The sequence below is a fragment of the Carettochelys insculpta genome, chromosome 1, assembly GCF_033958435.1.
Source record: "Carettochelys insculpta isolate YL-2023 chromosome 1, ASM3395843v1, whole genome shotgun sequence".
Classification (NCBI taxonomy): Eukaryota; Metazoa; Chordata; order Testudines; family Carettochelyidae; genus Carettochelys; species Carettochelys insculpta.
The window spans coordinates 104,672,152-104,685,030 of NC_134137.1; the positions used below are offsets into that span (position 1 = coordinate 104,672,152).

The 12,879-nt window shown below is 52.2% G+C and overlaps 1 non-coding gene across 1 annotated transcript; it reads right to left on the bottom strand.

The window, feature by feature from the left end:
• Positions 1–1,135: 1,135 nt before the first annotated feature.
• On the bottom strand, positions 1,136–1,208 carry TRNAF-GAA (transfer RNA phenylalanine (anticodon GAA)). The gene has a single exon. It is a non-coding gene; the product is annotated as a tRNA-Phe (tRNA).
• Positions 1,209–12,879: the final 11,671 nt, after the last annotated feature.

A 12,879-nucleotide genomic window follows, 5' to 3' on the forward strand; every position in this document is an offset into this window, starting at 1 on the left:
AGTACTCCCCAAACTTTTTACTTCACACCTCACAGATCTGCTGGTGAAGACACACAAAAGTAAGGGGTTGAGGCCACAGCAGAGGTCAGGGATGGGGCCAGGAATGGAGCTGTCTCTCAGTCCTACCCTGGACCCCAGCCAAGCCCCCTGACAGTCCTCTGTACAACACAGCAGCAGGGCACACATCCCCTAGTTTGGGAGACCTAATAGTTTAACATTACTATTTCCAGGGCTTGCTTACTATTATAAATGTAAATGGAATAGCACAATACCAACAACCTGCTCAAACTAGGGAAATGTTAGTGCGTACACACAACAATATGTCAAGAAAAATGTTAAAGAAGGCCACTTGGAGAAGATTACACAAAAGGAAGGCCAGCTGCAGCACTAAGAGGAGAAAACGTGTTGTGCTGCGATACGGCTCTCCCCAGAGGAGCTGCACACCTTGGGAAACTGACAAGCACAGCTTTGCAGAGCTGAACACCTGTGACCACTATGATTTTGAGGCTGAGATGTGCAACTGAGAGAGCAAAATATTTCAGGGTGTGGAGTCTCCAAAACCCACTTCCTCCAATGCAGAGACACTGCATACTTGGGTCCACTGAATGCAAGGGGAGATGGGTGCCTAAATGCCTGGGAGGATAGAACTGTGAGGCTCCTTGGGGCCTTTAACCCTGTAGCCAGGGCCAGTGCAGCTCTCATGGACCTGCCTGAGTTACACCACCACCTCCCACCCCATGCCACCCACACGCTGCACTACCCATCACTGCAGGTGCCCCCCACTCTGTTTCAAGCCATTTTTCTCCTCTCTGCCCCCCCTCACGGAGAGCTGCTCCCCCCCACTACCTAGTAATGCCACCCTCCCTCCACCCACTTTGGGTAGGCACCATTTGTCCTCTGTGCCCTTGCAAGGAGCAGGGGCTGATGGTAGCAGCTGACTGGCTGCTGTTACCAACTTGGGGGCTGCTCCCCTTCTCCAGGTCAGGGAGCAGCCAGAACAGGGAAACGCCCTTGCACGGGTTGTGCTGCTCTCCCTCGTTTTTGCCCTACCCGGATGTCAAGGCTGGGCCGGGCCCAGGCAAAGGAGACGTTCCCACGCTCACTTCCAATTGAGCACACAAAATAAAAACTCATCTGCCGAAACCCGGGATCGAACCAGGGACCTTTAGATCTTCAGTCTAACGCTCTCCCAACTGAGCTATTTCGGCTCATGCTCAGAAGCCTCCGCGGGTGCTCTGAAGTCTCTTTTCCCGGCGTTCCCCGTCCTCTGTAACACGTTCCAACCTACTTCCTGATTGCTACACCGCTCAGCCCCGCTTCAACACGGGCACGGGCACCTCCTGCGGCTCCCAGCGGCTCTTACACTAATGCGCGCGCCCCGGTGGGCTTCTCCTACATGACACAACGCCACGTTTGTAGCGGCCTCACCCTCTGCGTTACCAGCCGGCGACCATCGGCGTTTTGCAGCGCCCCCCCCCCGCCGCAAACGACCCGCCCGCATGTTGGAAATGGACAGCCGGGCGCTGCTCAGCGCACGCGGCGCCGGCCACACAGAACGCGGCACGCGCGTTTCCCTGGCGCCCGGCACCGCTGTGAGTGACAGCGGACAAGGCCCTTCGGTGCGCTCAGCGCTTTCTGGTCGGCACTGCAATGGCGCGTGCTGCGCCCAGCCCCTGTTTCAGGCCGGGCTGCTCCGGCCGCCACCCCGCAGCGAGCGAGGCAGGACGGGAGGGTGACCTCGCGCCTCCCCCCCCCGCGAGCACGCGGCTTTGCAGGCCTGCGTTTGGCTGCCGGTGGTAACGCAAAGCCGCCACAGGGCGCCGCAGAGGCAGCGAGCGCGCTGCGGCCGGCTCGCCCCGGCCTCGTCTCTGACACCCGCTCCCACCCCGCTCTCGCAGGCACACGTGGCGCCGTTCTTCCCTCCCAGGCGGGGTGAGCCCGGCTCCGGCCGCGCAGCGCCCAGGGTGACGTACCCGTCCAACACCACGCCCATAGGCTGGCCCGAGCGGCGGCGTATCTGTCGCCCCCCAGTCGTCCCGTTACCTAGCGCTGGGGGCGGCGGAGCGTGTCAGCGGGAGGGAGGTAAAGCGAAGGACTCGCCCCTCGGTGCGCTCACGCGTCTCTCGCCGAGGGCTGCCAAGGGCTCTGCCCGGGGGAGGCCGCCTTGCACCCAGTGCCCTTGTGGGGGGCAGGGTCTCGGGCATCGGCCTCTCTCTTCCCAGTGGTGGACGGAGCAAAAGGCACCAACGGCAGCCGCGCCACCTCCGGCTGTGCTGGGCTGCACCCCTGCAGGAGGTAGCAAAGTGGGCCGTGGGGCCTGCCCCGGGCAGCCTCGCCCAATAAATAAATAGAGAGAAAGCCATTCTAGCCTAGATACTAGCAAGACAAAAAAGCAGGCCAGGAGCACTTTAAAAACTGACGAAATAATTTATTAGGTGACGAGCTTTGGTGGGACAGACCCACTTCTTCAGACCACAGCCAAACCAGAACAGACTCACGATGTAAGGCACAGAGAACCAAAAATAGTAATCAAGGTTGACAAATCGGAAAAAATATTATCAAGGTGAGCAAATCAGAGAGGAGAGGGGCAGACAGGGAGGGGGGAGTCAAGAATTAGATTAAGCCAAGTATGCAAAAGAGCCCCTAAAATGACCTAAAAAATTCCCATTCTAGTTCAAATCACATTAATGTGTCAAATTTGAATATAAAAGAGAGTTCAGCAGCCTCTCTTTTCAGAGTGTTGTGAAAATTCCTCTTCAGTAAGATGTCAAGGACCTGAGAGTTTGCGTCTTACTGAAGAGGAATTTTCACAATAGTTTGGAAAGAGAAGCTGCTGAACTCTCTTTTATATTCAAATTTGACACATTAACACGTGGGTTGAACTGGGATGGGAATTTTTAGATCATTAGAGGGGCTGTTTTGCATACTTGGCATAATCTAATTCTTGACCCCCCCCCCCCCCCCCCCGTCTGCCCCTCCACTCTCTGATTTGCTCACTTTGATAATATTTTTCTGATTTGTCAACCTTGATTACTATTTTTGGTTCTCTGTGCCTTAAATAGTGAGTCTGTTCTGGTATGGCTAGAATCTGAAGTGGGTCTGTCCCATGAAAGCTCATCACCTCATAAAGAGAAGTTACTCACCGTAGTAACGATGGTTCTTCGAGATGTGTCCCCGTGGGTGCTCCACAATAGGTGTCGGGCTCGCCCCGGCGCCGCAGGTCGGATCTTTTCAGCAGTTTCTGCCGGACCGCGCATGCGCCAGCGCGCGCCGCTCCCTTGCGCGCTCCCGGCCGCGTGCGCAATCCGGTCCCTGCCAGTTCCTTGACCAACCGCCTCGGATGCTCCTGAAAAATACTATACAGAGATCCGAAGCGGGGAGGATGGGCGGGTGGTGGAGCACCCAAGGGGACACATCTCGAAGAACCATCGTTACTACGGTGAGTAACTTCTCTTTCTTCCTCGCGTGTCCCTGTGGGTGCTCCACGATAGGTGACTACCCAGCAGTAACCCAAGATAGGAGGTGGGTAATCGGTTTATGTGCAGCTTGTCCCCGAGAGGACCGCTGTCGAGAGACGGGTATCCTCTTGGAATACCCTGTGAAGGGCAAAATGCTTGGCGAAGGTGTCATAGGATGACCAGGTCGCCGTTCTGCAAATGTCTTTTAGCGCAATGCCCTTGAAAAAGGCTGTTGATGCCGCCACCGCCCTAGTGGAGTGAGCCCTAGGCGGGGCCAGTAAAGGAGTCTTTCTTAGTTCGTAACACATTTTTATGCAGGATACGATGTGCTTCGAGATTCTCTGCGAAGAGAGACCTTCTCCTTTTGATTTGGGAGCGAGAGAGACTAGGAGTCTATCCGTTTTCCAGAAGGACTTAGTCCTGTCTATATAGAAAGCCAGCGCCCTCCTCACGTCCAGGAGGTGTAGGCGTGCCTCTTTGTTGGAGTTATGAGGCTTTGGATAAACGAGGGTAAAACTATAGGTTCGTTAATATGAAACTCTGAAGAAACTTTGGGAACAAATGCTGGATGCAGCCGTAAGGTTACCGCCTCCTTGGAAATTACTGTGCAGGGTGGCGTTGCCATAACTGCCGCAAGCTCGCTCACCCTGCGAGCTGACGTGATTGCAAGAAAGAAGCTCGTCTTTATCGTAAGGAGACGGAGGGAAACCGTGGCTAAGGGTTCAAACAGTGGTCCCGTTAGCGCATTAAGCACCAGGTCCAAGCTCCACGAAGGTGGAAGCGGTTTCTGAGGGGGGTATAGGTTGACCAGCCCTTTGAGGAACCTGGTAACCATGGGATGGGCAAACACCGTGTGCCCTTCCTCCTCATGTCTGAAAGCCAATATAGCAGCAAGGTGGACCTTCAACGAGGATAGGGAGAGCCTGCCTCTCTTGAGGTCCAGTAAATACTCTATCTAGTATTACAGGTATATGTGCAGCAAGGGGGGCTAATTGCTTGGTAGAACACCATGCAGTGAATTGAGTCAATTTTTGCTTATAGGGCTTCCTGGTGGAAGTCCTCCTGCTACTTTCTAGGACTTGTTGCACTCCCTCCGTACACGTGCTCTCTAGGGAGCTGAGCCATGGATTAACCATGCTTGCAGTCGCAGGCCTTGGGGATGTGGATGCACTATGGACCCCTGGGCTTGCGTGAGCAGATCCGGCGCCACCAGGAGGGGCATCGGTGGACGGTCCGACATGCGCAGGAGTAAGCGGAACCATTGCTGTCGATCCCACGTTGGGACTACTAGGATCATTCGGGCTTTCTCTCTCCTGGCTTTCTGCAAGACTTTGTGGATAAGCACTGAGGGAGTAAAGGCGTAGAGCAGGGGGCCCCTCCATGAGATCGCGAATGCGTCCCCCAGGGACCCCCATCCCAGTCCTGCCCTGGAGCAGTATTGTGGGCACGTCTTGTTGTGTTGAGTGGCAAACAGGTCTACCTGGGGAAATCCCCATGCGTGAAAAATTGGTTGTAGCAGATCGGAACGGATCTGCCACTTGTGTGTGAGTGCGAAGCGCCTGCTCAGCTGGTCTGCCTTCACATTGTGAGCGCCTGGTAAATACGAGGCTTTCAAGGTTATATTGTTGGCGATGCACCAGTTCCACAATCGGACTGCTTCTGCACATAAGGCACGGGACCGAGCTCCTCCTTGCCGATTTATATAAAACATGGTGGAGGTATTGTCTGTACTGATCCTGACTACTTGCCTTGTATATGGTCTCGAAAGTGTTTGCAGGCGTTGAACACTGCTCTGAGCTCCAGTATATTTATGTGCAGTGACTGTTCCGTGGAGGACCACAGTCTTTGCGTCACCTTTTCGCCCATGTGTGCTCCCCACCCTATGTGGGAGGCGTAGGTAGTGAGAAAAACAGATATTTGTGGTTGGTGAAAGGGCACCCCGTTAGCATGTTCTTGGGGTTCACTCACCATTGCGGGGATCTGCGCACCTCTGTCGTGGGTGACACCACCCTGTGGACAGTGTGTGCTGCTGGTTTGTAGACGCTCGCCAGCCAGTACTGCACGCTGCGCCTATGCAATCGGGCATTCTGTACCACAAACGTTGCTGCTGCCATGTGGCCCAGCAGCTGTAAGCACGTCAGAACCAGCACCGTAAGGCTGAAGGTGATGACTTGCACGAGGGAACCAATGGCGTGAAAGCGGGCATCTGGGAGATAAACCCTTTCTGTGATGGAATTTATACGTGCCCCTATGAACTCTATGTCCTATGCGGGGTCTAACTTTGATTTTGCCAGATTGATGACCAGGCCCAGCAAAGAGAACGTGTCTGCTGTGACGCGTATCATGCGAAGTACCTCCTCCTTCGAGGCCCCTTTCAGTAGGCAGTCGTTTTTTTTTTTGTTTGTTTTTTTCAGATATGGGAATATAAACACCCCCTGTCTGTGCAGGTAGGCTGACACCACTGCCAAGGTCTTGGTGAAGACTCTGGGGGCCGAGGAGAGGCTGAACGGCAGAACCTTGTACTGAAAATGTTCTTTGCCTACCATAACCCGGAGAAAACGCCTGTGAGCCGGGTGAATAGTTATGTGGAAATACGCGTCTTGTAAGTCGAGAGCTGCAAACCAATCTCCATCGTCCAGTGCCGTAAGTATAGAGGCAACTGTGATCATCCGAAAGCGTTGCTTGCGCAAGTACCGGTTGAGGCCTCGAAGACCTAGGCTGGGCCTCCAGCCTCCTGTCTTTTTCTCTGTGAGGAAGTATCTTGAGTAGAACCCTTTCCCTCGGAGTTGCTCCGGCACTCTTTCCACTAGCCCTATAAACATAAGATGGCCTACCTCCTGCTTGAGTCTTGCTTCGTGGGAGGCGTCCTTTAGGTGGGGTCTGGGTGGAGGTCGTGGCGTTGGGCGCGACTGGAAGGGAATCGCGTAACCCGTGGCTATGATCTCCAGTACCCATTTGTCTGTGGTGATCTTTTGCCACTGGTCGTAGAATGGTCGTAGGCGATGGTGGAACAGTAGCTTCGGATGACATTGCGCGATGGTAGTGATAGTGCAGCCCTCGATCTGTGTGTCAAACTTGTGGCCTTTGGCCCTGCCCCATAGGGTTGTGTTGAGAACGTTGCCTGGGAGTTCTGTACTGTTGGTGCTGTTGCTGTCGCCCTTGCTTGTAGCCCCTGTGGTACTGGGGATGCTGTGGTTGATACTGCAAACAGCTTCTGCGTGTCAAAGGGGAGATCAACGATCTTCGCCTGCAGATCCCTGGGGATACCCGATGTCTGGAGCCAGGACTCCCTGCTCATGACCACTGCCGTAGCTGTTGAGCGTGCTGCCGTATCCACTACGACTAGGGCGATCTGAACTCCTGTCCTCGAGGCTGCGTAGCCTTCCTGCACGATGGCCTTGAGCACCGGCTTCATGTCCTCTGGAAGCGAGTCCATGAGGGAAGTCAGCCTGGAGTAGTTGTCGAAATTATGGTTCGCTAGATGCGCTGCGTAATTCGCCATTCTCAACAGTAGGGTAGAAGAGGAGTAGACCTTTCTGCTGAACAACTCTAGTTTCTTGGCATCTTGTCCATTCCCCCTGTCTTGTACTGAGAAGTTTTCGACCTCTGTTGAGACGGTTACACCACGAGAGAATTTGGTTGCAGGTGGCTGAACAGGAACTCCATGCCCTTCATCAGGACGAAGTACTTCTTATCCGCTCTCCTGTTTATAGGCGGAGTGGACGCAGGGGTCTGCCATATTGTGGTGGCGGACTCCATGATTGCTTCATCAGCGGAATAGCTATTTTGGAAGAGGCCGGAGGTCTCAGGTTTTTAAGGAGCTTATGGTGTTTCTCCTGCACCTCTGCTGTTTGGATGCCTTGCGTGAAGGCCACCCTTTTAAACAGCTCTTGGAACTGTTTGAGATGGTCCAGAGGATGGACGTCCCCTGGGGCCGTGTCCTCGTCAGGGGAAGATAGCGAGGAACCGCTAGGGTAAGCCTCTCTGGACCCCTCTGGGTCCTGCTGACGGCGATACATCCTCTCGCTAGATACTTGCGAGGGAAAATCTCGGGGTTCCAGAATCAACTCCCCCTGAGATATCTGCGTTTCCGTCCTCGTCCGCGATTGCCCTCGTGGATATTGAAACATCTGGGGGGATCTGTCCCTGGGAGTATGCCTATGGTGTCTATGCCCCGCGTGATAGAGGCGACCATGGCAACACGGGCACTGTTCCGGAGATGGAGACCTGGACCACTCTGGAGGCGCATACCCCCTGCGTCTGGGGGAGCGAGATTGTCTGGATGATTGAGATAATGGAGAGACTGATTTGTGGCAGTACTCCAGGGGTTCAAAGCCCAGGAAGGGCGATGGTGGTCCAAGTCATGATGATGCTGGCTGTAGGAACGGGGATGGGGGCTCAGGGTATACTGGAGGTGACCCCTGCCGCCTCGTTGGAGTCTGCAGCATAAGTGGAGGGCTTAGAGCGAGTAGCCCTGCAGCCCTGTCTGGAGAAGGGCTGTGGTACCGGGTTTTCTGTGCTGCCTTTCCCCTCCCCTGTGGGGCTGGCTCCGCTCCTTTCCACGTCGGGGATCTCGGCCCCGCTGTCTGCGCCGCGCTTAGCATGCTCCACTGCGGTGCCGCGCGGGTGGTCTCCCCTGGTGCCTGCAGGCCGTGTGCCTGCGAGCTCTGCACCGCTGGTTCCCCGGGGGTCGGTGCCGCTAGCTGCGGTGCCGCTGGTTCCGGCGCTTGCCTGGCCACCGCCCTGCCCACGGTGCGGGGCGGCTGTTTGATTATCGGAGGCTCAGCCTCTGCCACGTGCATCTCCGCGCTGCCGCCGCTCAGCTGTGACTGCGGCTGGGGGTATGCGCTCCACCCGTCCCGCTCGCTGTGGCTGCCGGCGGGGATCGGGTTGGTGAAAGCTTCCTCCGTTTTTGCACTGATGGGGTTAGGGAAGCAGCTTTCCTTTTATGGGCCCCTGCGGGTCCCTCCTGCTGAGGCCGCTCCGGCGCATCTGGCTGGAGGGCCTTGTCAAAGAGCAGCATTTTCAGCCGCATCTCTCTGTCCTTCCTTGCTCTGGCTGTGAGCTTTGCGCAGAAGGAGCATTTCTGTGCCCATCGGAGGCTGGCATCGCTTTGCGGCATGACTCACACTTTTTGAATCCTGAAGAGGACATTGTGGTGAGTCTTTGAGTTGTTAATAGGGTACTTAGCACCTTCTCTGTGCCTGTTCCCCTCTCGGACTCAGCCTGCCGCGGCAGGAGGCCTAATGGCCTTACGTCCCCGGGCCTCCGCTGCTCCGCTCGCTACTAAGGCTGTAAAACTTTACTTTTTACTCTTTTCTTTTTTTCTTTTTTTTTTTTTTTGAAAACAATAACAAGCTAACTTAAGCTAAAGACTGAAAAAGAAGCTCTAAACACTTTTAAAACATTAAATACGCTAACTCTGGCCGTAGCCTGAGCAGATTCCGTCTGCAGCCGATGGCAGTTAAAGAGGAACTGGCGGGGACCGGATCGTGCACGTGGCCGGGAGCGCGCAAGGGAGTGGCGCGCGCCGGCGCATGTGCGGTCCGGCAGAAACTGCTGAAAAGATCCGACCTGCGGCAAGCCCGACACCTATCATGGAGCAGGGACACTCAAGGAAGAAATTATTTTGTTAAGTCTTTAAAGTGCCACTGGACTGCTTTTTTGTTTCAATAAACAAATGTGTTAGTGCTTACGGTGCTCCAGGACTGTTGGTTTCTAAGGGACAAACCTAAGAACCACATGCCCTCAGCCCTGGATGTTTCCCAGGGGTGGGTTGCGAAGTGGAAGTGTAAAGGAGAGATATTCGTTCAGCAGATATATAAAAACATACCAAGTGTGATTGTTCCAGGAGCTTGAGTGATAGGCAGTGCTAAGCAACCTGATCCTTTCACTGAGCAGTTGCACTGATCACTGCGCCCATGTGACTCCTCCTTGCCCTGTTTCTCCCCTTCTTGTGTCTGCAATTAGCTCCCTCCCTAAGGGAAGGATGATTGGCCTAGATACGTACTACAGATTTCAGCTCTCTGGTCTGGACTTCTATAGTCTAGCACCATCTGTGATTTGGCATCCTCTTGGGTGCTTCGCAGAGAGCAGCTGTCCCAGCTCAGCAACACCTCCTGCATTCTCCCAGAGCATGAGGACCAAACTGAGGGGGAGGAGGAAAAGTGGGGAGGGCAGAAGCTCAGAAGCAGCAGCAGGGTGGTTACAGACCCCCACAGCATTTGAACTATTTTGCCAGGAGGGTGAAGCAGCACTAGAATGCATAACCTTGAGAGGCGGTGGAATCTCCATCCCTAGAGGTTTTTAAGTCTCAGCTTGACAAAGTCCTGGCTGGGATGATTTAGTTAGGGTTAATCCTGCTTTGGGCAGGGGCCTGGACTCAATGACCTCCTGAGGTCCCTTCCAGCCCTCGGATTCTATGATATGCTCACCCTAACCCCCAACTGTGGGACACTACACTCACCCTGCTTCTTCCCTCAAGCAACACAGCCCATGGCAGCAGAGGGATCACTATTGAACTTCCCTAGTCTGGAAAATTCCCTGGGTTGCTACAGGTCAGCTCCCAAGGGTGCTATAGCAGGGAGGTATAACTTGTAGAAGACAGCACCCTAGGTTTGGATACAGATGACCTAGTTTCTAATCTCATCTCTGCTGTCAATCTACTAAGTGACTTTAGGGAAGTCAATTTACTTCTTTGTGCCTCATTCCCCCACACCTCCTAAAAAAAAGATGATATTGATCTCCTTTGTAAAGTGCTTTGGAATCTACTGCTGAATAGCATTATTAAGGATAAGGTATTAGAATCGGGAGGGATAGCTCCGTGGTTTGCACATTGGCCTGCTAAACCTAGGCTTTTAAGGTCAGCCCTGGAGGGGGTAATTTAGGGATCCAGGGCAAGGGGGATGGTGCTTGGCCCTGCCAAGAGAGCAAGTGACTGGACCTACTGACCTCTTGAGATCCCTTCCAGCTCTATGAGATGTGTCTTTCCTTATATTTAGTCCATTGATTCACAAACAACAAGCAGTCATCTAACATTCTAGAAACTAACCTTTATGAAGTCATGAACTTCTGTGGGCAAGACCCCCTTCCTCAGAAGAACTATATTTTTGTAGTGTGCAGAAGCCGGTCTTAAGCCATGAAACTGCACTACCAGTGTTTCCTGTAAGATGAGCACTCCAGCGGCCACCAAGCTGATTAGCAGTGTGCGCCTGGATGCCCTGGAGCACATAAATTTTATCCCACCCATAGATGGAAGAAGTTAGAGAACCCTGCTCATGATCCAATAAAGGTGTTAGTCTTTAAGGTGCTACAGGACTGCTTGCTATTAGGTATTAGTATTCTGACTACTGAAACGCCTCAAGCGCATTTTTGAATCATTAATGCAATAGAATGCAACGAAGGGTCCTGTGGCACCTTATAGACTAACAAAAGTTTAGAGCATGAGCTTTCGTGAGTTAACTCACTTCTTAGAAGTGAGTTAACTCACGAAAGCTCATGCTCTAAACTTTTCTGTTAGTCTATAAGGTGCCACAGGACCCTTCGTTGCTGCTACAGATCCAGACTAACACGGCTACCCCTCTGATACTTGCAATAGAATGCTCTTCCAAAGAGGAGAGGGAATGTGTGCTGTTAGTGATGATTCTCGCACTGCAAGTAATTCTGCATCAGCAAGTGCACCTTAGCTGGGAGCAGGACTTGGTGAAGGTGACAGATTTTTCTCTGTCTAGGGGCTAGCCCTTTGAAGTCTTACCAGCCTGATTCTGCTGTCTGCTGCAGGATAGAAGCAGCAATACACCACACCCTTCCCCTAGGCAGGCCGCAGGGGAGAATGTGGTGGCATATGACCCTATTTTTTTTTTTATTTAGCTTTAGACTAAGCAGTGTGCGTATCTCAGGGTTTTACTGTATTTGTAGGGACTATTTAAAATGAAGTAGGCAATTAATACCCCTGCAGTCTCTGTCTTCACCAACAAGGACTCTCAACTGGAGAAGTGTGTGCTGAAATGAGCCACACAAATACCCCAGGAAACGCTGCTTCCCTACAGAGAAGAAAAAAAAAAAACAAAAAAAAAACCACAACCAAACCATACCTCCCCCCACCACCACACACACACACACACACACACACACACACTCTGCACAACTCTAATTGTCACCCATCACCAAGACCACCTAATTGGGGGCAGAAAACAAATACAACCCATATTTGATGAGGACCACATCCTGAAAGAAATCGTCCCCAACTCCTATTTCTGGCCTTCGAACAACTCAAGCTCTCAGCAGAAGCAAACTCCCCACTAACTAGGATACAAACTCAAAGCAGCACCAGACCCTGCCAGAACAGATGCAAAGCCTGCAGTCATAGCACCACTACGATGATGACCAATAGCACAGCTCCCCATACATACCCTTTAAAATCCAGTAGTCCTACATATACACTTTACAATATGGGGAATACCTTGCCCAATATATCAAATACCCGAACAACTGTATAGATGAAGTCAGACAATCACTGTGTTCTCTAATGAATTCAGGCAGCAAAATGATAATAAAATATTATTTCACTCAAAGATGAAGAGCTTTCAACAGTTCGTGAAACAGCTAAACTGAGTCATCATCCTCAAAAGGAAACAAAAGATGAGCCTGAGATGTTAAATTTATAGCTGTGCTAGACACTAAAAACCATGAACTTAAAGACCTGGTCTTATGGCTCATTACAATTTGTTACACTCTGCTGCTTTTTGTTAACCCTCCATTGTCCTATGACTGGAGAGCTATTCATTGCCTACTTAATTTTTTAAGTGGTTTCTTATAATATGTAAACCCTTCTACTTAACATATCCCATCTCACATTTAGATCTGACACTGTGATTATCTTCTCTAGATCAGAGGAAGAGCTCTGAAGCTCAAAAGCTTATCCTTTCCACCAACAGCAGTTGGTCTACAGAAAATCTAGGCTTTTTTCCATTCTTTATGACTATACCTACAACAGCAATCTGTTGACAGAACTTAGTTAGAAGATATCTTCTGACAAAACTTCTGTTGACAGATTGCGGCCACAAACGAAAGCGGATCACTCGGTCTATTTGCTCTGCTGAGAGAGCAGCCGGACTGCCTGGCGCGCTCTCGACAGAACGGCCAATCAGAAGCACAGTACACAGGGCTGCCCAGTGACCCAGAAGCCCTGTCTGTCAATAGAGGGCCTTCCCCTCCTGCCCCCCGAGCAACCACCCAGCTTTTTTATTGACAGATTTTTTCAACAAAGGCATTCTGCCTCATGGGAGAGACGCAGAAGGCTGTCAACAGTATGCACTTTTAGTGTCGGCGCTCCACGAGTTGTCAAGATAACTCTCTAGTATAGACATAGCTTATGTGTTTAGTTTTACAAGCATGAACATATATTAAACTAGCTTATGAA